This window comes from Emydura macquarii, unplaced genomic scaffold (assembly GCF_026122565.2).
Source record: "Emydura macquarii macquarii isolate MOO-44397 ecotype Brisbane River unplaced genomic scaffold, CSIRO-AGI_Emac_v2 contig_587, whole genome shotgun sequence".
NCBI lineage: Eukaryota > Metazoa > Chordata > Testudines > Chelidae > Emydura > Emydura macquarii.
Window position 1 is genome coordinate 4,199,537 of NW_027130724.1, and position 19,631 is coordinate 4,219,167.

The 19,631-nt window shown below is 41.4% G+C and overlaps 1 protein-coding gene across 5 annotated transcripts in view; it reads left to right on the plus strand.

The window, feature by feature from the left end:
* The window catches only part of TSPAN4 (tetraspanin 4), a 573,087-nt gene that overhangs the window by 439,783 nt on the left and 113,673 nt on the right, over positions 1–19,631 (plus strand). The window lies entirely within an intron of this gene.

The window sequence follows — 19,631 nt, forward strand, 5'->3', positions numbered from 1 at the left end:
AGTAGCTGTCTAGATGAAGACTCTGTCATGAACCAGTGCAGAGGAATTTTAAAAACTAACAAGCAAACAATATTTATCTTCTTTGTGGATTGTAGCTGAAAGGCTTTGAGGGGTGAGAGCTTGTTAAGGAAGGATTCAAACCAGGAGAAGAGCAGTAGCTGCAAGTATAAAGGGTGAGGAAAGGAGCAAGGGATGGCAGAGGAATATGAAAAAGGGTGTTTATGAAGGAGGAGGAGGAGCTGAGCAGAGTTATAAAGTACAAACAGTTATGCATTGCCTAGAAGGTGAGAATGAGACACTCAGAGTTGATGTGGAATAGAGAAGAGGCCAGTGGATGCATTTAAAGAAGGGAGGGACATGACTGGGAAGGTGGCAGGGGAAGCTTATTTCAGCTGTGACATTTTTTAGATTAGATGAGAAAGGTGAGTGTAGGGAGTCCAGAGCAGAGGAGGTGTTGGGAGGTGAAATGCTATATGACAACACTAGACACAGGTCTGTTGAAGTCAATGGAGCAATGGTGATTTACACCTGCTGAGGATTTGGCCAGTCAGTCTCCCATCTTCTCCTTTCGCCCTTTTTGCAGGTGGGTTAACATCTCTTTGTATTTATAGTATCATCCAGCTCTTCTTTTTTTTTTGCCTGCTTGATTTTTCTTGTACATTTCCTTTAATAATTCTTAAAGGGCATGTCAATTAGACTGATATTGGTAGTGTTCTATAGTGCACCATCAGACTTTTTTTAATACATGGCATTTAATAGTTAGAAAAGTAGCAGAGAGCTTTTAATGAGACTCTCAAAGAAACCTTTGGGTTCAGCAGGCTGTTGCATCTTTCTTCACTTAAGCCCCCCATACTGTGGTGCTTGCTGCTTGAAAACATTCAGATCTAACTTCAGAAAGAACTGTAATGGCAAAACTTGCTCACACACTAAAGGAGTTGCATCTCGATTCTATTTTTGCTGTATGCTGCTGCTTTATTTTCTTATTAGATATTTTTGAGCTGCTATGTGAAATTAAAAAAAAGTCATTGTGGTAACAAAATGAAAAGCCTTTCTTACTGGATTTTACATTTTACAAAAGGGAAATAAAATAAATATTAAACAGTATCAACAACAAAAATGCAGTGGTTGTAATAAAACCAGATGCCTTTTTTGGCTTCTTTTGCTCCCATGCAAGAAAAGGAAAAGAGAAGAAGTCAAACAAAAGGGAAACAGACCTGCCTATGGCGAGGTTGCATGGCAGTATTCTGTGTGAATCAAACTTGTAGAATGCACATTACAGAAGGGTTTTGCAAACAATTAAGAATAAGCAATGTCCATCAGGCAGTGTCCTTTTAAAGAAGGCAGTTGAGCCATTTGAGAATTATAAAGCATCTGAGGACCATGCACATACATGTAAATAAATGAGATGATTATCCATCAAAGACAGTGCCGTATATATACTGGCCAAAATGATCCAAAATGACTGGTGACGTTGGGTGCCTATCTAGAGGCACCTTAAAGGAGCCTGACTTTCAGAAATTGTGAAGCATCTGTCCTGTGGTAGTCAGCCTCCTTTAAGTTGTCTGAACTGGGTGCCCAAAATGGGTACTCACTTTTGAAAATCTTGGCCATTTGTTTTACAAGTTAGGGATAACTAGATATTTCAGAATAGGGGAAGTAAACTAGAAATGTGTAATCCTCCCACCCAGAATTAATTATAACACAGGCGGGTCCTTCAAAAAGTTTTCTTTTTGATGATAGTTGGAGTCCTCTTATGAGTGCCTGACTGCCACTGAAGAGTTGGGGTTTTTTTGTACCAAACAGTGGCATTGGGACCATGCTAAGGTTTACTGATTGACAACGTAATCCAAAACCTATTGAAATCAATGGGAATCTGGGTTTTGGATCAGACCTAGAGAGTGGCATGGTCTGACTGCAAGACTGGGAGCTAGGAAATCCTAAGTACTTAGTAAGTAGGAAATAACTAAGTGACTAGGAAATCCTAAATACCAGCTCTGACACTGACAGGTCGTGCACAAGACTCTTAAACCTTTGTCCCTGAGCTTCCCCATTTGTAAAATGCATACATTTTGCTAGCATTAATGTCTGAAAAGTCATTTTAAGGTAGAAATTGCTATGAGTATTGCTATTGCCATGTCTGGCAAAACCAAGCCCTTCTCACAAGGGCTTCTCTGTTTTCCTTTTGTAGCAGGTTTCAAAAGATATCTGAACACAGCTATCTATGTAACGTTTCCCTTTCAGATCCTAATGTGACTCAGATAATGATTCAATGGGAGGCACAAGGGAGAGGAGAGAGAACATGTCTCTTTCTACTAACTCTCCCTGGCCTACTGAATTATATAATTCATTCATACATTCATTGTCCCAAAGCAAAGCAAGCATTGTCCTCATGGCCCAAGCAGCATGGGAGGAGGGTGAAGAAAAGAAAAGCCTGCAACTCCTATCCTTCCCTTTTGTACCAAATCCTCAATCTAATCCCAGCAGGATTCCTTCAGAAGATACAACTTAAAAAAAATCTAGACTAGCCATGCCCCAGCATTTCCATACATAGCACGTGCTGCTCTGCCTCTCTTTTTAAAAGGATGATATTCTCAGCTGTACAAACTTGGAAATGAAAAAGTTTAGTTAAAAAAAGGAAGGAAAGAGAAATTCACTTAGTCTTATTACTCTTTATGTTGCTCCTAGCACTGAGAGCACAATAGCATTTCTATTACTATTCCAGATTATCTTCTCTTTTACATGAAAGGTCTTTTCCTACCCCACTGAGGTCAATGAGAGCATTCCCATTGACTTCAATGAGTGCAGGATAAGATCAGTGGTTCAAAAACAGCGGTCTCCCACTGACATTCTGCCAAACATTTCTTGCTGATCTGCAGAGAGCTGGCTGGTCACATGGTGTTTCCAGCAGCTACATTTAATTAAAGCCAGCAAAGCATACATAAATACTTGGCTTTTTTTGTCTAAGTACTAGCAGTGTTTGCCACAAGGATATTATTCCATTTCATATGGAAGGGGGAAGTGGGCCACAAGACAATCCAGGATCAAGTCTCAATTGGTGTACATTGGCATAGCTCCACTGAAGTCAATGAAGCTACACTGTTTTTCCCCAGCTTGGATTCTGGCCCACTCAGTGTTAAATTGTGGTCTATGCTATGGAAACTTGAAAACACCTGCATTATGTCAGATTTTTGGCCTAAAAACTTTGATACTCTTAAAGTTTGCAAAATATATTCTTTCTGTGTGCATACATGTGCGTGTATGAGCATGTACAGTTTTTCAATAGATTTGCTGTTTAGCAATTCCTTTCCCTTCACCTTAACACCTACTGTATTGAATGTGGAATTATTTTATATGATCTGAAGCACAGAGAGAGACTGTAACTAGTTTTTCTCTCTCATCTGCTTTGACCAAATGCAGGCTTAACTCATTATGGCATGGACAGCAGACATCGTTTGTAGCAGAGTGGGATTGGATAAACTTTCCTGGGCATGTTCAGATTCCACCACAAATGCTATGTAAAACAGCTATAAGTCCTGGGAAAATGCAGTGTATTGATCAAAGTCCAACTGGTGGGATTGCAGGCTCATGGCATGTATCTATATTAATGCCACAATGTTGGCGGCTTATTGCTAAATCTAAGCAGAAAACTTTGTGTGTGAATTCGAAGAATTTTTCATAAAGAAGTCATCTATAGTCAGTTCAGGGAAAAGGATAGTGGAGAGAAGAGGAAAAGTGATGATTTTAAGTGCAACCTGCCTCCAATTTGTCCATGAATTACATGTTTGTAAAATACTCTGATTTCAGCAGGGTAGGCTACATATGATGATCAGAAAATTGGGTGCATAGGTGATTCTTCCCCTACAAGCATTTCTGGGCATAGCCACTGCTTTCCTCAGTAATCACCTACTCCCAAATCTAAATCTCTTGAAACGTCTCAGACAGGATGAATGGGGTTGGAATTGCTCAGTCTCCATTGTATCTGCTGATATTTTCTCCCAGTCAATGCCAGCATGACTCTGGCTGTTCTCACATCAATCTGTTCTCTAGGACAGGTGGTCGCAGGGCACTCAAGAGTGAACTTTGCAATGGCCAGTGCCATCCAGAATGTACTGTAATGGACATTATGAGGAGGTATAATTTAATGCTCAGGGCTGGACTGAGGAGTGGCCACAAACACTGTGGCTGCTACTTTACTGTCTGGGCTGGAATAGCCTCCACTTATCTTAAGTTTTCACTCCTCAGAGGGCAATGACTGGTGGTTCCACAGAGCAGCACATTCCCAGTTCTACCCTACCTCCAAACCCCTCCATCTGAGCATGTGTAGGGAGCCCTCATAAAGCTATGCTTCACAGAGCATATACAGGACACATCTACTGTACCACATCTTGAAATCCAGACCCTGCTCCTTCTCTATGTACTTACTACAGAACCACACAAAGCCCATTCTGTTCGGGGGCCCTCTGCACCCATGGGGCAGGAGGTGGCTCTGCTCCTCATTACCGATTTTGAGCATCCTTTCTTTCCACATAAATATTGCCATTGTTTTATCCTGCAGTGAGTTGTAGCATCAGCCCTAAAGTCATTGAACAGAAGTTCTCAGGGTAAAATGATTGTATGCTGTTGGTTTTCTTGCCCTATAGCAAAGTTTCATTGTAAGCCAATTGTATCTTTAATAAGACTAGCTTGTCTAGAAATGCACTTGGTTAGGAAATGGAAAGTTTCACTGTGAGCCCATCATTCCCTTGTCAAAGTTAATTTCCCCTCTTTCTAGCCAGCTCTGAGGGAATAGTGTGCTTGTTTTGTCAATTTACGAGAGAAAGAGAGAAGCCAAATGCTTTATTTGTTGAAATTCCTTTAAGGAAAAGTCCCAAAGTCTGTTGAATGAGGTAATTGCCAAGAACTTATTGTACCATTGAGTCGCTAGAATTTTTGGTTTATTTTAGTTACCAATGCTCACTGCAGTGTTGTGACACAGGTTGCCCCGAATTTTATTGATAAAAGGGGAATGATCCACTTTTGAATGAATCTGAAAAGGAATGGGTGATGATGTCTAAATAAGAGTTCTCCAAATCAGTGTAAAAGAAAGCAGGCAGGGAGGCTGCTGGGAATTGGGACAGAGAGAAGAATATCTGGGTACATTTTCTCTCCCTCTCCCCCCTTCCCCCCCCCCCGAAGAAGAAATTATTGTAAAGGGGCGTAGTGGTTGAGAAGTTGTCTCTGAGACTCTGTCTACACTTACCTCCGGGATTCGGCGGCAGTTGACGGCAGTTACACAAGATACGCAAAACACTTGCGTAACTCCCATTGACTTCTCTGCTCCTCTTCTACACACCGTCTTCACTGCACTGCGCCACTTGTGAAGGTGGTCTTAGTATGTCGATTTTTGGATCGACTGAGCAGGTCTTCGCTGACCGCTCAGTCGATCCAGAGAAATCGATCTGTCGGTGGTGACTTTGTCGCCGCCAGTGTAGCCATAGCCTAAGAAGGGAAAAAGTTTGCTTTGGATGTATATTCTTAGTAGGTTCTACTAGGCAGCAGGAGAATAAACCTGGAGCCCTTCCCCTTCAATGTCTTTTACTAGTAGGTGTGGGGGTGTGTGGTGTCAAGGTCTGCTAGCCATGGTAATTTCACTGCTGATTTTTGTCTTTTCTGCTTTCAAACACTTTCTTGAGTTTGGGAGAGCTGAACAAGGTTTTACATGTAACGCCTGAATAGAGCTGACTTTGATGACATCAAGAGTGTTGAAAAATGCGGTGTTGGCCTCTCAGGAGTATCTATCTGCCTATCTCTTATTCTTTTCAAAACCACCCCCTTTATCCTTGGGTGCTTGCATTAGATATAAATAGTACAAACTACAGTTAAAGATAAATACTCTTTGTAAGAAATAGGCTTTATTAGCCAAAGCTGCTTCAGAACGGGTCAGTAACACAGAAATCCTGGTAAGGCTTGAGGGTTTAATCATGATCATTCATATTAATACTGCACAATTGAGCAAGTCCTGTGGCTAACTAAGACCTCTGGAAAACTAGAGAAAATAGATGAACTTTGTACAGTACCCTGAAAGTCAAGAAACCCAGGATTTATTGGACTAAGGAGAAAGTGACTTCCTGACTCAGCAACTTCTAGATTCCTCAAGGCAACACATTGCCAGCAGCCCCTGTCTTTTAAACTAGTGGAGCACTAACGTAAGTGTCTCTGATGATCAAGATCTCCCATTATTATACTACCAAGAGAGGCTTCCTTCCCTGCCTCATTCCCTTGTCACTGTAACTGTCTGTGATAAAAGACATGCTTTGTATATCATTGCTGCAGGTTCAAAGGTAGAAAGCATGAGGCTGGACCTGGCTGCAGATTCTTCACATTTAGTAATTTTCATGCAATTTCAAAATTTGAAAAACAGATGGGAGCATTTTTTAACCAAAATTATTGTGAATTTGTCATTCAGTCCTAGCAATAGCCTGGCCTGAAGGGGACTTGGTACCAAGAGACAGCTGGGAGGGTGAGCAGCTGATTAATACAATTAAGGAATGCCACTAGGAATGCCTTTGGAGCCAAAGGCAGGCACTGTTTTAAAGAAGTGAGTGAAATGTAAATTGGACACAGGAGACTGCATTTAATCAACATTGCGATGTTTCTTTGCCCATTCCCAGCACAAACACAACCTTCTTTTCCCCTATGCAAAGGAGTGTATTTTGTAGTAAGATGCGGAAGGGTAAATACCTGTGAAACGCATCTCCAGTTCCAAACATGCCAATGTTTAGACTTGACCAGAATTAGACATATCTTCAGTATAGGGGGAAAAAGTAAAATAGGGAAGCCCAGGATTTCTCCCCTGGGAAATGCTGAAATGCCAGGTGCAATTTCCTGCATTTCAGCAGATTGATAAGACATCTCAGAACAAAAACACTATGCAAAATATGTAAGCACTTACCTAGCATGTACATATCTGGACTTCTGCAGTAGAGTAACTGGCTAGTAACAAGTTATATTTTAGTAAATATCAGCAAGTGCCCACTAAAACTACTGGATTCCAAGCACATGTGTATATATATATTTTTCTCCTACATGATTTTGTTGTGTCAAACTCCTGGTGTGTGCATTGTATGGTAATTTTTGGAGTTTAACATTTCTGTAACACACTCATTCTTCTCTGCCATTAGAAATGCATAAGTCGGGTCTTCCTTGTATCGTCTTTTTCTCTTTTTTTCACTCCAGTTTTCTCTCTCTATTTGTGCCTGCCTGTTTTATTTGCTCAGCCCCACATTTTCAGACCTAGGTACTAAAGTTAGGTACCAAAGCCAAGATAACTAATGAATCTGGGAGCTCAGTTGGAGGTGCCATAAAGGGGCCTGATTTTCAGAAACTGATAAATATCTACCTTCTGAAAATCAGGCCTCTTTAAGTCACTTTTGAAAATCTTGGCCCTTAACCCATATATAGGCAACTAAATTAAAGTGGTTTTCAGAGGTGCTGAGTACCTGCAGCTCCCATTGACTTCAGTGAGAATTGTGGATGCTCAGGACCTTGAAAATCAGGCCAGGATTATTCACTTGTTTTATTTTAGCAAAATTGTAATTACTACTTATCTATGGCTGTGTTGTGCAATAGCACAGCTGAGCCTTTGCTATAATCTTAGCAGTTCTATTTATATGTTATATGGACCGTATCCTGAGCTGTGTATAGAGATAGCTATATATGGATTTAGGTGTCTAACTTTAGGTACCTAAGTTTGAAAAATTTGGGTTTTCCACTGTTGATTCCTTCTAATTAATGTTTCTTTTTTTCTAAATGTTTCCCCTTGCTCTCATATTACTCTTTCTTCCCCATTTTCTTCCAACCTTCTCCATATTTGTTTATATAATGAGATATTCCACTCTTTTTAATGACCCTTTGGGCAACAGTGAATCATTGATCAAGGAGTAGAAGTTGCTGTTTCTTCCTACTTGACAATTGCTTGGCATCCAGCATGGAGCAGCTGTCACAGGATATAGTTGGTGCTCTGTGCTTCTGTGGAGAATTATTTTGAGGCGAGTTGCTTACAAAAATAGGGACAATCAGTGTCTCTGAATGATCACTTGCAATAACATTCCTAAACCTATGAGCTGATAGAGTGGCAATACTTAAACAGCTGAGCAGCTGGATCTCTTCATCAGAGGTTAATTTTACCACTGGTTTTCCAATTTGCAAAGACCTGCAAAACAAAACAGAGACATTTATGACGACAGTCTCAGACTTAGAGAACTAGTCATGTGGGAGCCACTTAAGCTTTCCAGTGGGTGGTAGCACTCCATTCTTTCCTTACCCAAATTGATGGAGATGAGCTTCTTTGAGTCACCTTCCACTGAGGTGGATCAGAGGCTGTGGCCACTGAATAGAAAATCTTTCCATTTTAGTACGAAAGGAAAACATTTCAAGGCGTTGAGGAATAAAGGACTATCTAAAGTAGCAAAACCACTTAGATTCCATATTTCAGAGTTAACTTAGAGGAGAATGCAATGGAAAGATTTAGCCAAATCAGTGAAGCAAGGAAACTTGTTGAGGAGAATAGGCCATTTATACAGGGGCATTTCACCTGATGTTACCTTATTTTAGATGTATTCTTTTATTTTTTTTTAAGTTTCTCACTCAGACTCCTGAACATCCTCGCCCCTCACAACAGCTGTTAAACTGTTTCTTACAGCTGTCCTCCATCTCCAAAGAAAAAGGGCCTGCTAAGCAGCCTCCCAATCAGTCTTCAGGACCTAGGCTGTAGAAGAGAGGGGAACTGAAGTGAATGTGAGCCCCTGAAAAACCCATGTTATTTCCACATTGTCCTCCTGTGTGGTCAGGAAGCCTTGCATTAGAACTACCGGGATGCAGACTGCATGGAGTTCATTGTGGAACTCTTGCACTGCTACTTTTAGATTAACCAGCAGGCCTTGCTGTTATCTGATATTTGGCTCACTTGCCCTCGAGAGCAAGACTGAACTTGGAATTGAAACCCTGGTGTCTCTCTGCATGGTGTGTAGTTATTACTAGTAGGCAAGCCCTTACCCAGGATTTTTAAAGGTTTTTGTGATAGGCCCAGACAAAGTATTGAAGTCGGTGCTCCACAGAGGACTCTTAAGTCACCTGAAGGTGAGTGGTTAGAAAGAACGCTCTGCAGTAAGAGCTTTCTTTCCCTTTTAATGCATTTCATCTGTTAAATAGTTAATGTGATTGGAGTGAAGATCTTTTAAAATTATCAGGAGATGTTTTCTCGTTACTGGTTTGTTCCATACATTAACAATTTGATATCAATCACTTAGCATTAGGTGGCTAAGGGTCATTAATTAGAAGCAATTTCTCTACAGTACAGCTGCAGATACTAACTGTCCAGATGATGACATATTAGTGAATCAAGGGGAACATCTTGCCCCTCTTTCCATGTATCTTGTTTTTATATTGATGTCAATTAAGAGGTTTCTTTCAGATAGTTCTTCTCCTCTTTGTGTTCTTTCTTATGGGCAGTTCCACATGCTAGGTAAAAAAATTGCTTTAATTCTGAGAGGTCCTGCAGGTGTTGGTATAAATCAGTGCTTATTTATCTGTTCCTCAAATGTCATTTCCAAAACCAGATGGGATGATTCCCTTTGTTTTTCTAGAGAACCTGGCTGAGACTGAGGCCCATTGTGCTCAGCACTATACCAACCATTTTAGCCCCTACCCCTACCCTACGGAGACTGCACTCTAGATAAAACACAGACAAAGTGTGGGGAAAAGGAAGAACTACTGTGATTTTACAGATGGGGAAATGAAAAGCAGAGAGGTGAAGTGACTTACCCAAGGTCACACAATAAATCTTTAAGAGCTCCTAGAATTTTGCTCCCAGACTTCTTGAGTCCCAGTCTAGTGCCTGAACCACAAGACCATCTTTCCTCTCTTTCTGCTTTTTTGCTGCCTCTAAAAAGTAATCTGTGGATGCTCTGTTTGATCCTGTGCCGTGAATGTTGCTTTTCTGAATTGTAGTTTTTATCAAAAGCATGAAAATAATGCTAATTAATGTATATATTAGCACTTTATACCAAAGAACTCCCAATTGCTGGAGGTGAGGAAGGGATACAATGTCCCACAAAAACCATCATGCTATGGTTTATTTTAAAACCATGCAATGATTACAATATTCCACTGCTATATTTTGTGGTACTTGCTTTGGCTTCAGTGGTCATCATGATGCATAGGATTTTGCTCTGAAACTATAGTAAACATGGCTAAACCCTACAAACGTTGCTGAACATGTTCCTTTGCTTTTTCCTGGCATTATAGGTAAGCCAAAGATACAGCTCAGTTGTACTATAATCCCATTCAAAATGTTGTATGTGGACAAGATTTTAGTACAGGAATGTGGGATGGGCAATGCTACTGTGAAGTGGTGTTCAGGGAAGCATTATGGCGCTGGCACAGAAGCCCAGCCTGCAGTTCCCCAGTTGTAAGCCAGAGGATGGAGTTCCCTGGAGCATGCTGGACTGAAGCTTCCCTTTTCCTTCAACAACATAAACTTTAAAGAGCTAGCCCATTAGTCATTTTGAGCCTACTTGTGGAAGGCATGATGAGGACTTTACTATAAAAAACAAACCAACCAAATTCCCTTTTCACAGACAAGGGAAAATCTGGAAAGGTAAGGTTGCAAGAAGAATCATTTGGGAATGGCAGGGGTGCAGACGGAAGTTCTGATTCATTAAAGTCAATGGCAAGACTCCCATTGACTACAGTGGGAGCTGGATCAGGCCCTTCAGAAAACCCAGAGCTCTCAATAAAAAAAAATAAACAACCCCCCTGCCCCGCACACAACAATCAATCAGACAAAAATAACAGACTTCATTGCTTCATGCTTCTCTTATTTTCCTTCTATTATAACACTTAGGTACTGCTTTTACATTTGTCTGTGTCTCATGTTGTATTAAAGGAATGCATTTTTTGACAGGAATCGGTTTAGTTTGAGGTGTAATAAACCCCATTTAATTTACACCAAAATCTCCACCTTTCTGCTGTTATGGTGGCATCCTGGGATTACTAGACAGCTTGCTGTCACAAGAGCTATTTGCAGATTGCCTGTCTCTGCTGAAGGCTGTTGCATTTGTGTGAAGGCCTTTTTCCCACCATCTGTGGCATTTGAATCACAGCATGCCCTGGGACATTTCAGCTTTGTCAGTTTAACTGTTGTTAAGCTATAATCATTCATCATCACTGGCAATGAATTTTATACCTTTCTTTTTTAAAAAGCGGTATAATAAAACATTTATTTGTAAATGCTGTGAGCTTGCAGAGGCTTTAGAGAGATAATTTATAAAGTCATACTTATGTAATGATGCTTCCTGATGGAAAGTGTTGTGCTGACAAAGCATTTGAGGTGTTGCTTAATTTTTATTTGAGCTAGAACTTCTTTTTTCCGTCTTAGACAACAGCATAGAGTGATTGAGACTCTTCAGAAATCCAAATCTCTTCTCCCTCTGACAGTAAGGGAGAGTATGTAAATAATACTGACAAACATAAAAAATGCAATAAACTACAAGTGCTTCATGAATTTATAACATGAGGGAACAAAGGAATAAAAAAGCTATGAATTGGTGTCAGTCATACTCCTTCATCAAGCTGGACTTTAAGCAATATATACACCAGGCAATGCAAGAATATAAACAGATATTCCTAAATACATTCCATAGGTACCAACTGGAAAGGCATTTTCTGTATTACATTATGACATATGCCATGCCACGGCACATTGCAGTAGGTCACAAGTTAACTGGGAAGTTAGACCCTGTCATCCCCTTCTAGGGCTCAATGATGTGGCAGCAGTTATTTGGTCAAAGGAATACTTGTAGCTGCCAGCTAGTCAAAACTCCTTATTTAGACAATCCCAATGAAGATTATTTTATTCTGATTTTACTTCAGGAGGTTTGTGATACTCCTACTCATTTGCTGGCTTCCAAAAGAAATGCAACCGAAAAGCAAACAATACCGTGGACTTTCCTTTTGTACATGGCTATGGAGTTGCTGATCAGATAAACGTCTATACTCCCTATAGTAGAAATGTCCCCCTCCCAGTTCTTGGTATGGTGATAAGACACAGATAAACTGTTTCCTTCGGACATAGCAAGAGCAAAGAAGGATCATTTGAGATAGCACTTGTGGCACGTTGTCCATTCCTGTAGATAGCTCAGGAGATGGTCCATAGCGTATAAATAGCACAGCTAAGAGTATAGGAAAGCCTCAGATGTGCTAGTGCTTTAGATGTGTAGTTATTTAAAAATTGCTAAAATGAAACAAGGTGATGAACTGTGCTCTTTCTATTACTCACGGAGGAAAGTTTTTTACAGGCAAAACATCTAAGCTATAAAAGCAAGCGATAACAGTTTTATTATAAGGAACTTCTCAGATGATGGTATTATGTAATTAGAATAATAATATTTGTGTAGGCAAACAAACAATACATTTAAAAGAAACCTGGAAAGGATTCTGAACCTCTTTCTCTCAGCTGTCTATTGAATTTCAAAGCAATCATATGATGCCTTTGCTTTGTGGATTAACCACTTGTCATTAGAGCGTCATTATTTTTCACCACTCTGGTATTGATCGGTGGATCCATGCCTCATGCTGGGGGATCCCCTTGCTACAGGTTTGGAATGCTACACATTGATTGAAGGGTACCTTTAAAAGCCCTCTCCCCATAGAAAGCCAGTTCAAAGACACAGATTTGCTTCCCCCCTTCCCCTCCCAGTAAGAGGTTAAGCTTCAGAAAGTGAAGTCCTTGTCTGCATCTTTATTTATCATATGTATTTCCTTATTATTGTTGGGCTTCCTCAGTTCCAGGACTGAGACTCAGTGAATGAGAGCCGAGCCATTCTTCTCCAAATTTCTGTGGTATGTCTGCTGGGGGAAGGGTTCAGTTCCTTGAGGGGAAAAGTGGGGAGAATAGGAATGCACCCAAAACTTGTGTGTTGGTGGAGGGCATCAGGAATAGTGAGTGGAGGTTTCCTATCAAAAAAGGAGGAGGGAAGAGCCTACTGTGTGCCCAAATCAGGGCAGTGATGTATGACAGATATATTACTATCAGCACAGAGCACACAGTCAGAACAAAGCAGCTCATACTCCCCACCATGTGTTGCTGGATCACATGCAGTAAACATCACACTAGCATTTCAACTTGTCCCTGACTCTGGATCCCTTTATGGCTGCAAATTTAGCAGCATTGTCTGAATTTGCCTTGTGTATTTCCTTTATTGACACTGTGTCCTTTCTTAGCAGTACATTGGACTGCCAAAGAATCTATTAAGCTTCAGGAGCTTGACTCTGACAGGGGACATGCAGGACAGCAATATATTTATTCAGTGAGTTAGAAACGACCTATTAGATCATGCATTCTATAGCCTTGCAAATACAGGTAATCTCCCTGTGGTAAGGGCTGAAGCAGTAAATCCACAGTAAATTTATGAGACCTTACATTAGAATATGGCAGCACTGTGCAGGATCTAAGGTTAGGAACAACTGAGGTTGCTCTTAAAATCAGCTGCAGATTATTAAGGACCAAGTGTATGTACAGCAGTACATCATACTGTCCAAAACCCCTTCTATATTTCAGCACTAAGGAGAGCAGCATGAGAGTCTGCTTTATATTTCAGCACTAAGGACAGCAGCCTTTTATTCAGACATATTTGCAAATCAAACTTTGGTTTATATTTAAGACTCTTTTTGAGGAAGATTTCAGAATTTTGCAAGGTGCTCTTTACAGTGGCAGTGTTTTCTTCTTTTTTATAATTACAATCAATTTTGCTTTTTAATTTTTATTATACCTACATTCAATATAGCATTTTCTACAGCCCCAGACCAATTGTGTCTAAGCAAGTCTATAGGTTGATTGTACATGCATCATAAATTAATATTTTCTTTTATTAGTTCTGCATATTCTGCCTTTTTAAAAAATAATCAGATACCTCACCTCAAAATAGAAAAGTAGTTAAGGTAAAAAGGAGGGACTGTCAGTTTTTGCTGAACCATTCTTGATTCTCCATCTACCTATTTTAGGAACTTGTGTCTCCCACTATCCTACCATCTGAGCACCTTACAATTTTTAGTGTATTTATCCTCATATTAACCCTGTGAGAGGAGAAAGTGCTATTTTACAGATGGTACTGAATGATTTGCCCTAGGTCGCACTAAGGCCATGTCTACACTGCAGCGCTAATTCAAATTAGCTTAATTCGACTTTCAGAAGCTGATTTATAGAAATCGCAGCAGACTGTCCACACTACGCTGTTTGTGCTGGTCTCTTGTGTTCACACTAGCCTGCCTTAATTCGAATTACAAAGCAGTGCAATGTGGGTAGCTATCCCACAGTGCAGCTAGCCAGGGTGGCTGTTTGGAAGAGTGTCCTCGTCCCAGGATGCAACAGTGCTTCCCCTCCCTTTCCCTCCTCACCCCCCCCAACAAACACGAAAAGAATTTTCATGCCATTTTTTTACTCCCCCCAATTGCCATTGCTGCAGAGACATGGAGACAGCTGAGCTCTGCACTGTAATTCTGATCATGACAAATACAACGCGGCTTATCATGGAGTACTTTAGAAATAGAGCAAGATGGTGAAGCAGGTACTACACCTATGCCACTGTGGCAGCCGTGCTACAGGCAATCGAGCAGAACAATTCCCGATCATTGCAGGCTGTAACGTTTCATCTGCAGTCTGTGGACCACAGGTTCTGGTGCAGAGAGACAAGCACAGAGTGGTGTGACCACATAGTTATGCAGCTGTGGGATGATAATCAGTGGCTGCAAAACTTCTGTATGTGAAAGGCAACTTTCCCCTGGCTGTGCTTGGAGCTGTCACCATCCTGGAAGCGCGTGAACACGCGCTTGAGACAAGCCATGATGGTGGAGAAGAGAGTCATCATTGCTCTCTGGAAGCTGGCAACCCCTGACTGTTACCGCTTGGTTGGGAATCAATTTGGAGTTGGTAAATCTATAGTGGGAGCTGTGGTGATTCAAGTGTGCAGTGCCATCAATAGACTTCTGCTACGAAGGCTAGTGACTTTGGGAAATGTGCAGGACATAGTGGAGGGGTTTGCCACGATGGGCTTCCCAAACTGAGGGGGGGTGGGCATTGATGGGACGCACATCCCCATCTTAGTGCCTGCACACCTCCCAACTGAGTACATAAACTGCAAGGGGTACTTTTCCATGGTCCTGCAGGGGCTTGTGGATCACGGGAGTCATTTCACAGACATCTATGTGGGGTGGTCTGGGAAGGTGCATGACGCTTGTATATTTCGTAACTCGGGGCTGTTCTGTAAGATGCAGGCGGGCACTTTCTTCCCTGACCAAAACATTAACATCGGGGGTGTAGAAATGCCCATAGTGATCCTGAGGGATCCTGCTTACCCCTTGCTCCCTTGGCTAATGAAGCTCTACATTGGTCACCTTGACAGTGACAAGGAGTGTTTTAGTAAGAGGTTAAGCAGTTGCAGAATGGTTGTAGAATGTGCCTTTGAGCGTTTAAAGGGCAGATGGAGAAGTTTCCTCACTAGGCTGGACATGAGTGAGAAGTACCTCCCTTCTGTGATATCTGCTTGTTGTGTTCTTCGTAATGTGTGTGAAGGCAAGGGGGAAAGATTTCCCCAGGGTTGGGCTGTGGAGGCAGAAAAACTGGCCGCCAATTATGATCAGCCTGATGCCAGCACTACACGGAGAGCTAACTGTGGAGTGCTTTGCATTAGGGAAGCTTTGAAAACCAGGTTCTGCAATGAGATGCAGGAGTGATTTCTGTTCAAGTATGTTGTTTGCCTTTGATGATCCCCATCCCCAATCCCCCTTTGATATCTGTGCCCAACAAATCCCTCCTGATCAATAGCATATGTAATAAAAAAAACGTTTCTGAATGATGCAAAACTTTATTTTTTAACATTCATGTCATGGGGGGAGGGTGGTAGCTTGCTGGGGTGGAGGAGAGCACGTATTGCGTCCTGGACAATCTCCTCTGAGACCTCGTGGTGGCGGGGGAGGTGGAGGGCATTGGAGCCCTCGTTTCAGGAGCGTTGTGGAGGGGATGCAGCGGGACTCTGTTCTGCCTCCATTCCTGAAGGTCCACAAGATGCCGGAGCATGTCTGACTGGTCCCGCAGGAGTTGCAGCATCTCATGTGTGGTGCTGTGATCAGTCTCCTGCATTTGTCTATTACTGTCTGTGACCCTGTCCATGCTCTTGGACAAGGTCAGCCTCCACGCTCTTTGCTCTCTCTCTCTGTGAATGTTGAGGCATTCATGAGCTCAGAAAACATGTCATCTCTGTTTCTTTTTTTTCTTTTTCTAATCTGAGACAGTCTTTCTGCAGCATTTCTTAATGGTACACTGTCAAGGTGTCTACACAATGAAAGAAAAATAACAAGGCAGCCAGAGTTAGCATAGTGAAGAAAGTGATACAAATGTTTCTATTTCAATAAGGAGACCATGTAGCCACAAGTAGCAGAGTTAATAAAGGGATAAAAATGTTACTATGTACATAATTAGACCATGAAACAATGTAGCTAGCAAATGATTTCCTCTCTCTGCTTGTATTTCAAACCCTTACAGAGATCAACTGCCTATAGCTTGTGTCTGGGTGTGGGGGAAATCTCAGCTCGGGTTTCAAACCCTTACAGAGACAAAGTACAGATGGCTTGTTGTGGGTGGGAGGGAAATGCTTAAAACAGAAGAAGCCATAATGCTGGCTACCTTGATTGCAGAGAAGATTCCTGCTGTGAGGGGAGGAACATGGCAGCCCTCCCCTGAAAAGTTTTTCCAGGCATGGGAGGGATAACAGATTACATACAATAAATTTTTCCAGGTGATGATAACTGATGATAAATGTAGCCTTTCTCAACACATAAATCTAATGAGCCCTGGGTTAGCACCCAGTACAGGCAATGAAACGCTTGAGATCCTCCTCATGGCCCCCCCCTCCCAATGTACAAGGACAGAAATGCTAATAAGAAAGAAAACTCACTAGATGTGCCTTCCATGGGATCATTTGTGCTGTCCTATGTGCTGGTGGACTGCTCTTGGGTCAAGAATATGTCCTGACTTTCTGGGAGAATGGACACCCCGCTCTCCTGCACCCTGGTCTCCACAGCTTCCTCGTCCATGGAGTCCCCCTCATTGACCCAGAACTGACTCCTCGCCCCACAGCCCGATGAGGTCTAAGACCTCTGCTCGACTCCATGCTGGAGCATGTTTGAGCTTTGTAGTAGCCATGCTGAGAACAGTGGGAAAGCTCTCTCCATGCTGGCAGCAAGCACAAGAAATGAAGATTCAAATCAACTCAGGGCTGCTTGAGGGGAGGGGACTTTAAAATGGTGCACTATGGGATACCTTCCGGCGGTCAATTAATTCGAATTAAGTCCTGTTGCGTCCACACTGACACTAATTTGAATTAGCAAATTCGAATTAGGCGCTACGCCACTTGCAGAGGTGGTCTTATTAATTCGATTTTACAGGCACCTTAATTCGAATTAACAGTAGTGCCAGTGTAGACGTGGGAGTAATTAATTCGAATTAAGGGACTTTAAATCGACCTAAGCCGCCAGTGTAGACCAGGCCTAAGGCTATGTCTATATGATGAGCTTAGGGGAGTGATTCCCAGCTCACGTACACATACTCACGCTAGCAAAAGATTGAATAATAGCATAGCCACAGTATCATGGGACTGGCTTAGTGAAGCCAAATATGTACCTATAGGGTTCAGATGGCTTTGTACTTGGCATGCTAAGCCATGCCAATGTGGCTACACTACTGTTTACACTCACACTATCATATGTGTATGCAAGCTGGGAATCAAGACTAAGAAGTCTGTGGCAGAGTAGGGATTTGAATCTGGGTCTTCTGACTCCAGGCTGCTGCTCTAACTATTGAACTATCCTTCCTTTCAGCATAGTGTATGATTCCTTAGTTAAGTCCCCTCTAGCTTATCTCCCTTGCAAGCAGCATACTTTTTGCATGTACATCTCATACCTTAAAACCCATAACTTGCCTTTCTCTTTTCAGTCTACTCTCCTATGGCTTTCTTAAAGTTAGATGACCAGAACTGGATACAGACCTCCAAATGTGGCCTTGCCAACATTTGCTGTGGTGTCATGAAGTTGTTTTTTGTTCTTTTACAGACCGTGTCAGAGAATCTTTTGAGATGACTTTTCAGAGAATAGGGGCTCCAGACCACAGCCTCTATCCTTCCATTCCTGTTTGCTGTTTCGAAACAGGGTTAACTTCCTCTGTTGGATTCAGATTTCAGAGCTTGTATACATATCCCTCTTTTCAACTATACTGATTTCATTATGATCATCCCATGTGGATTTGGAAACAACATTTGAAGAACAGATGAATAAGCTTTAACATTTTCAATTTTGCATCTGTTAAAACTAGAACCTGAAGCAGATGTATAATCATTTTCTCAACTTACTCATTCCGCTATCTCACTCTAATACATGCATTTGCTTTGCATTTTCTGTTAAGTTATTATTAACTCAGTGCTTTACTCATCATACCTCCATCTGAATTAAAGTTTGGGCGAATTTCCAAATTAGATGCTTGTGGCATTGATAAGTATCAATTTCAAACCTCTCTGAGATAATTTTTTAATCTTTCATGTGTAACACTGCCATTGTAGGCCATTTTCATCTGTTACCTTTCTGCATTTTTGCATCCTCAGTCATTGATATGACTTTGCAGTGTGGTGCAGTTAAGCATACTACAGAAATTACTAATTAAAGTCAATGGTACTTAACATGCTGAAGTGCTTTGCCGAATAAGGATGGACTTAAGCATGTGATTAAGTGCTCTGTTGAACTGGGGCCTCAGAGCCCCAACCAAGACTGCTTCAGTAAGGTTTTGTACAAGGAACACAACATACATTTTTGGATTGGTTATGATTAAGTTACAGGTATTGTAGTTCTGTTCTACTTGCAACTGCAAATGACATGATGAATATATGTTAGAGGAATGAACCTACCTTCCAGAAATGCTACTAATACAACATCAGGGATCAACCTAATAACTTCTGGTACACTTTCCTAATGGGAACATGAACACAGCATTTTAATTTCCTTTCCTTTATTTTGATGTCACCATTTGTACTCAAATATATTTCTTTGATTCCATAGGAGTGCAATTTGAAAGTGTAATTAGGTAGAAGAGTAATGAATGCATTACTTCACCAAAGAAAACTGGAAAAGTGTAATTTTAAATGTTGCAATTATCGATACCATCAAAACAAAGACCCTTTTAGTGGCCTGCTGAATGATTTGTGGATTTTTTTTAGGACTGACAAGAAAACACTTACTGAAATGCATTAGCCTGGCAAATACCAAAGCTCGTGAAACAAAGCCTATCTTATAGGCTACATTTGATTAAAAGGAAATAAAATAATGCTATAAATTGCAGAGCTGCATTCCTTGGAACAGGTGACAACAGATTGCACTGCCATAAAGGGCACTGAAGATCAAGGATGCAGAGAGCAGGGTGTTGTTCTGACAGACTGGATATCGTTCAGGATCACAGGTGTCAGCAGTCAGCATGCTCTGCAGCTAAACAACAAACAAACAAATGAGCCCCTCCACTCCACAAACCTGGAATAAGACACCTTGCACTACTATGT